Raw genomic sequence first — 8,587 nt, 5'->3', positions numbered from 1 at the left:
CGTGACCACCATGATCGATATTATTCCCTTCCATCATAACAACACAACGAGCAGGTTGAATACCGTTGTATAAGAGACTCTTCATCGTTTATACATTTGTAATACATGTTTTACGTGAGTTGTAATCACATTGATATCAAATATTTAAAAAAAGAAAACGATAATTATACAATACTGGAAAATACACATGACTGCTTAGAAAAAGTTGCTCGTTTTCTGTTTTTTGTGGTTTCAACTGCGAAAATACGTAAAAAAATGTTTACAGAAAGACAACGGGTTATGCATACAAATATATTGTAATTTAAAAAAAAAGTTAACGCGTTCCCTCTTTATCCACTTAAATGTATTCTACACGAATATATGAATTATGCATACCATGACATTATAGAACTTTCCGCAATATTTATTTCTCTTTTTTTCATAACTATGATCAGAAATATTTTAACTTTCTAAGTATCGATCTCATTTTTTATATATATATATGAAGTCAGTGTGTGGGCCAAGTCACATCACAGTATCAAGTCCTCAAACGAAACAGAGAACTTAGGTTGTTACCTCGTTAATTATTCATTATTAAAAGTAAATTGGTAATACATATTTATAAATTACTGTATTTAAAATGCCGCTGTATCTACGAAATGCTGATATTTTTTGTGTGACGCATGATACAGTGTTCTGGGTTAAACATTTACAAAAAGCAATGAAAATACAAGTGTATTTGTAGTAAACAATTTTTTTGTACATGGTTGATGTGTTTACTAGTTTCATTCGATGAAATAAATGTCTGTATCCGGATGTGTTTCGAACCCTTTATTTGTAAACGTTCAGACCATTTACAGTTCCCCACTTCTATCTAATTATGCCTTCACTTGGCGATTTCATAATCTGTCATTGATGCATGTCACACGGATATCATTCGTAAGGATTGTAACAGTGAATATCTATTAACGGTAACATGTAAAACCACGTTTATTCACGTCCAGAACGAGAGGTCCCAGCACTTGACCCATTAGAAAAAAAATATTGGATGTGAAAGGCATGGAACATAGGTGTTAACCGTAGCTAATGTTAATAAAAAATACTATGACAACATCTTCACTTTCCTAAATATGTTTGACTAACTTTAAATTATTACTAAACATGAAGATGTAATTTGACGAAGTCTAATTGTATTTCGTGCTCCATCAACCAGTTCTACTTTATGTTGACCTTAAAAAGGAATTAAAAGTAGACTATTATCGGAAATACTATTTGGTTTAGCGCGGATGAGGATTTGTACGAAAACAACAATTTATAGAAAACATGTAAAATATGGCCCCTTTAGTTAGTACGTACACTGAGGAAACTCACATTTCACAGTAACCTTTTAATTAAATAATACATAGACAAAACTTTACTTTAATGAAACTTGAAAATGGATAAATGAATATGAAACGAGGAATTGACAGAACAAACTTTTGAGCGGTGTGTGATAAACAGACCAGGACCACCAAGAGTTTTCCCGTGACACTTATAGCATCTGCCACGATTTCCCTGAAAAAAGACGTACACCTGTCATTAACGATATAAGTGATGTAACAAATAATGAGCTAAATACCTAACTTTTGTTGTATGACCTGGTCAAAACAAAGACGGTAGAATTGGATTACAGCGTAGTTTTGATCACTTACGGTAGACAATCCTGGATAAACAAGAAAATTTTATTATCCAAACTGATGTTTTGATCAAAATCACCATTTTTATAACTTTGTAAAATCTACGTTCGCCTGCCTTGGCATTCTCGGTGTACAGCCTTGAACTCACATCCACTGGAGATGTAGAGAGTTTGAGATAGGTTTTTATTCTATGAAAATATATTGCTAGATTTTAGAAAATTATGTTCATATATAACGTTATAGTCATGATTGTTGGCGAATTTTGATTTCTTGAGATAGAGACATGTATGTATAACGGGTTACTCAAAGTGAGATAGCCATTCTCACAAACGAGTTAACATACGTGTTTGTTTTTTTTATTTTTCGGTTTGTTATCAATAGAAAACACAGACATGTAGCAACATTGACGCCTATCAATCATTTGAGCAGTTACGGATTTGAACATATACACCTGTAGACGTGACACGTACCCAAAGTACGACCGAAGGAGTGACATAGTCGAAATATGTACCAAATGCACATTCTGATCTCCCAGAGTTACTTCCCTTCGTTTCATTCTGTCGAGATAAGCTTGATAGCCGAGGTTGCTCAATGCACGACCAGAGGAGTGACGTATGTGATCGTGACTAGACTAAGCTAATAGGGAAGTCTGACCTTTCTTTATCGTCTACGTAATAGTGTACCACACATATACAGTCAGGGGTTCGGGTTTGTCTAATAAATGATGAATATACTGTCATAAGAGACAAAATGAATCAAACCCATTGGAGGTGAGATAGGTGGATCTCAACCCGTCAAACATTTGCTCATTCTCAGACCACTGTAACCTGTGGCGGTATATAAGCGTGGAAGTTCGTCACTGTTGCAACCCCCAACATGATAAATAAAATCCAAGATATTGTTATGACTGACAGACGAGTTACAGAGAGATATATATAGCCAGTATAGTTGAGATTTCACAGGAAAGAGTACATTAAATTCTTATTAAAGATCTTGCAATGAGAAATAGCTCGCCCTGTTGGGTACCGAGACTTCTGACAGTTGATCAGGAGCTGTTTTGGGGCAGATCTTGCTAACATTCTGCAGAGGTTTGTGAGTATGGATGAAACTTGGGTCCATTGTCCTACTCACAGCAGCAGCAGTCTATTTAATCTACTGCATTTACCACAAAACCTTGTAAGTATATATTGTAGACTCGTTGTAAAATACATCCACGAAATAACTGTCAATAACATAAAAATAACCATACTTTAAATTAGTAATTAACACATTCATGACAATTAAAATGGTTTCTCAGTTTTCATATCAATTTCTTGTTTGTAGGCCGAAAAATTCTATTTTTATTGAATCTGGACATACGCATAGCCAAAATCAGCCCTGTATCCAGCCGAGAGAATTTCTACCTAGGTAGAAACGCATTATCTAAGGAACCTGTGCCAGTGGTACCTCTCGCAATACATATTAAGGTTGTTGCTTTGCCTTATTACGTTCAAAAATAATTACCCGGGGAAAACCCGAGTGTTCGGGCAGCTGACCCCTTACCTTTTCACGTTCGGTTCTTGAACCGAATCATCATATCTTCTGTACTTAAAGAATATTTAGTACAATATCTTAAATGGATCAAAAGACGCTGATCCATAACAATTCTAAACAAATGACGATCACAATTTCACAACGTTCTAGTCACAAATATATGCAGTCACAAGAAATCGCGTCTATGGCAATACCATAAACAAAGTGTGTCAATGTTCAGAGTTGGACGATTTGTACTTTGAACATTTCTATAAACACATATACATTGTATATAAATGAAAATTTACAAGACCGTAATTCCTGGTAATGTTTCCTTGTAGATGTCTCTGTGTATTTTTTCTTTTGTTGATATTTTGTCCCGATATCATCAGAATTTTTGGTTTTTGTTTTTGTTTTTTTTTAAAACTGTCTTGGTTTTTATGACCTTGACCTCAGCATCAATGGCGACTCAACAAACGTATCCTAGATCTTTCGGAAATTGCTGTATCTGTCCCTGAAATAACTTCTGTACTTTCACAGGAAGTTTGCTACAAAGAATATTCTTTCCGTACTTAAGTTTTATCCACTGCTTGTTCATCTTTTTCCTTTACATTTATATCTGGACACTTACATGCAAGAAGGATTAAAATACACTTAACGTAGGTCGGAAGTAAAACAGGGACCTAGTTTAAAAACATTATCTCGTTGGGAAAATTGTTAAATATATTATTCATTGAAGCGGGCGATTTTTTAGTGAATTTGATACAATCAAATTAATTTAAGCTCGAAATCACACATATTTCCTGTTTCATATTCTCTTGTACTGGAAACAATTGATTGATCAGGGACTGTTCTCGTTTTTTTAGATTTCTATGTATATCCCCTTGTGTTGTAAACCTAAACGCTACCGTTCCATATAGCTACTCCTGTGGTGAAGGCATCACAAGGTAGAAAAAAAAGTAAAAAAAGATGAACTTACATATATTTTATTGTCTAGTATCCAGATGACCGATTATCGGCCATGTTGTTAAAAATATTAAATTTGGTCAGCTAAATATTTTCAATGGTCACATTTTACAGGTGTTGTCAGTTTTGCAGAGAGGATATATTTCCAAACACCTGTCATGGTAACAAATCACTTACGTTTAAGCAAATTCAGGATGGCTTCACCACATGACTGTTTGTGGACACTGAGAAAAATTCACTTCCTGTAAAACCAGCGTTTGGTGTGTAGACACAGATTCGAGACTGCCCAAGTAGCGAACTCCAGCACAATGCAAAAAGTATATTCTGAAAAAAAGAATCCCGCATTGTTCATTTCTATAAAATATTTTGGCTCCTCCCTGTCTAGGTCTTGAGAAGAAGATTTTTGAAATTAAATACATTCGACGCTTTTCTTACCCGCCCCTCAGTTGCCGCTTTTATTCAATATCGATATGAGAATACCAAAATTACCGACCAAAACTCATCTCATATTTCTATCAACGATTGAATTCTTTTCAATGAAAGGTACTCAAACTGTGTTCAACTGTAAACGTTACCCCCTACCCAGTTGAAGTTGACAAATATCAATTAACACTTTATGACCCAAAAATATTAAAATTGAGATGGAAAACAACAAGAAAATTACAACATTTCAACATAATCATAACCAAACCTCAGAGTCAATACAACAAGGGCAAAATATGGACAAAAGAAAGATTTACACAAAGCCCCCACAAAAAAATTACAAGGATATTAAGATCTGTTCTGATAGAGAAATGGCTTCTGCTTCGTCGCCGACATAATATCACGCTCTCAACTAAGAACAAGGTAAACAACAATGGAACCAACAGGCAAACTAACGAGCATCAAACACGTCCAGTTTTATATCGAACGGGGAAGTCAAATATTTCTCAATGAAATCAATTTGACGACCAAAAAACTTCCCCTCAATTTCCATACACCTGGCTCTTTTTCTTTTCTTTAATTTTAACCTATGTTATGATTTTGTAGTCAGTTGACGTCTGCTTACACGAAATGGGATACCAGGAACATGCTCTTGGATATCGAATTAGCTGTTGCTATCTAGAAATGGAAAAAATCACAAAAAGAAAAATGAAACGTTCACTCTCGCCATACAGATAAATGGAAAGCTGTCCATGTTGTGGGAAAACGTCGAGATAAGTGGTTGATTGAGACGAGTCTGACGTATCCGTGATTGGATTTCCAATTATGATGGGTACATACGATGGACATGGTCAATAATTTCATGTTATTTGAAGACAAGAATTCATCAATATGATTAACAATGAAACGGTCTTTATGACTCGCGTGTGATAAGCTCTTCGTGAATACAGTCTCGTATGGAAACAAAAACGACTATGTCAACAAAGGGCCATGCTTAGTTTCAACAGGTATGCCAATAGTCTGTTGGAAGATCTTACCTCCAGACTCGACGAAGATGTTGTCAACCAAACAAACACTCCATCATTTTTATGTCTCATCTTCGATTTGAACGTATTTTTTCACAAAATACGCTTCAATAAAGTTCACCAGACTATATCCATACTGCCGTTCACATTTCATCGACTACAAAGCTCTCATAACAACAGAACGAAGACGTTCTTTCAGTTTTTGAATGGGGTGTGGTGATGTACATAGTAGAAAAGTCAGAGGAAACGTTTTTATAGGAGAAGATTAGTGGAAAGGTCTTTGGAGGTCTTTAAATTCCACATAACATTAATTACACATCTTAAGTATTATCACAATAAGTACGTACTAACTCATATTTGATAGTACTAATTGTGGTACAATAATAAACTTCGAGGGTACATCACATTCTCATCATGTTAAAAAAGAAAAAAACGCGTTCTTGTACTTGTATACACATAGACACAGACTTTTTTGTTTAATTTACACATACTTGTATTATACATAACGACATATACGACATACCATCACCCGAGTTTAATTGTAGTGATCAAATGAACACTTCCACCTTTTACCGAATATTCTGACAGGTTCTTTTTTAATCATTAATTATTGTGAAAGGAAATGTTATAATTTGGAATTAAACGGAAGAAAACATTTTTTGATTAAAGGATTTCAGCTTCTGTGACGTCAATCCACCATGCCTTTTTTCCTAATCGAGTCTTAGTGACGACCCTAAGAATTCCCGATAATCTTTACATTCCAAATTATTTATGTACACCTGCTCGGTGTCGACTTCTGTCACAGAAATCGTGATATTTTGAGCAATATTGAATACCGTAGTGCGACCTGTAAAAACAATTCTGAAAAGAAAGGGAACGCTTATCATCCTGCTTCTATGAAATCTGTTCCTGGTTTCCTGGTTTTTTTCCTTTTCTTTTTTTATACTCGAAACTATTAGATCATCTTATTAAGATACAAATTGTGCATCACATGTAGCATTACTTGTTAAATTACATGCCATATCGTTGTTTCGTCCTTCTAGCCCTCAACAGCGCTGCGAAAGGAAGATAAACTCTAGCAATTTAAGTGAACTACAAAGCGGTTCATATACCATGTGTACGAGGTTCACTTCCCTTCGTCAGTAAATGCTTGCAGCAAATCAGATGATCAGTCATTATATTTAAAATGTGTCACTCAAATTTACGTTCAGTTGACCATGCAATATATTACAATCTAGTGTCGCTATGTAGCATTGTTGCAGTTAACAGTTGTTTGATTCGCCACCAGGCAATTAAAAATATACATTGTACATCGTAGTTCCGAAATCAGGTTCAAATGATTATGATATAGATAAGCCGAAATTTGATTTTGATACGTTCATTTCAGTCATAGGAAATATAATTTTCATAATTGACATCTTGGCGAACGTGATTATTTACACAAGTTTGAAATTTGGTCACACCTTAGGTGAGTTACACCAAGTTAAGGCAAATTGGTCGAACATTAACTACCACAATATATTAATACTTCTCAGTATTACAGATCAGGTGCCTTAAAACCTCTCCATATTAAATACGATAATGTAGAAGCACCGACGATCAAGCTTTTGTAGAAGTAAAACAATTATTGATAATGAAAACAACATTTATAACCACTAAAGTAGAGTGAGCTGTTAAACGAATATGCTGATCATAATTTTGTGTACCGCTTTCTTGACAAGTCTTTTTGTTATTACCGAGTAGGAAGCGAGTCTTAGGTACCAGCCTCTAAATTTGATAATTCATATCTGCATTTAACTCCTGTCAACTAGGTTAAGTGATAACTTAGAAGTCTCCCGTCTTAAGTGTTAATTGGTTTTTTGAATAGTTTGTCGTTTATATAAATATTACTACTGATTTATTCATTTGCCAAAGAATGATAATGTGCCAAACTTTCATTACTTCAAATTAAAAAAAATTAGTGAAACGTACAGTGATATTTCCTAACTTAAAAAGTTATCAAAAGTAAATTATGAAATTAATAAAATATTTAGGGAAACAAAATGTAATATACACATCAAAAATAAGATATACAATATTTGATATCAGTTTCATGTAGTAGGCAATAGTGAGGTTTCCGTAATCGTGCTTACAAGAACAAAGACGTTTCACCATGATGGATGATGTAGATTGAGCAAATATCGGGCGGCTCGTCCTGTTGCTGTGATATATATACATATACGTACATTCACGTACGTTATCTATAAATGTATCAAGTGAGATAAAAAGGATGTCTCAAAAGGTAAAAGTGGGACTTTCTAACAAATCGGAAAAGTATTTTGCAGAAAAAAAAAAATTAGTAAGAGATTATTCACAGGAAAAACATTCTTCTTGTTTGTAAAGGTGGAAACCTACCCTTCCTGTTGCTGTCTGAAAAAAACCTGCTTCCTATTTCGGTTGGGATGTTTTCTCCGTTTTTTGAAAGTAATATTTGCTTGCTTGACACTGAATTCCAAAGTACCTGATAGATATGTTTTTTTACAAATAAGTAGAAGAATGGTTTTTCCTGTGAATATTGTATTACTACGTGTTTTATCGGCAAATATATATTACAAACTAACACTTCTATATTCTGAAATATCCGTGTAATCCTACTTGATAATTTCAACATCTACTAAAAGCGTACTTGAACTAATCCTATAAGATTCCCAATGTTTATTGAATGTCAATGGATGTATATATCACAGCAATATAAATAGGACGAGCTGCCCTGCATCTGTCCATTATACATCAACCATCATGAGGAAACATCTGTATTTTTGTAAGTGCGGTTACGGATACCTCACTATTGCCTACTGCATGAAATTCATATCATGTTTTGTATATTTTATATATTACATCTTGTTTAAATATCTTATTTATTTTATAATTTACTTTTGATAACGTTTCAGTTTGAGAAACATCACTGTAGGTTTCATTTATCATCTTCTTGATTTCAGAAAACTTTTCACCACCATTATCTCACAA

Source organism: Ylistrum balloti, unplaced genomic scaffold (genome assembly GCF_031769215.1).
Source record: "Ylistrum balloti isolate Yb309-2 unplaced genomic scaffold, AGI_CSIRO_Ybal_v1 Utg371586, whole genome shotgun sequence".
Taxonomy (NCBI): Eukaryota; Metazoa; Mollusca; class Bivalvia; order Pectinida; family Pectinidae; genus Ylistrum; species Ylistrum balloti.
Note: the sequence above shows the minus strand (reverse complement) of the source record.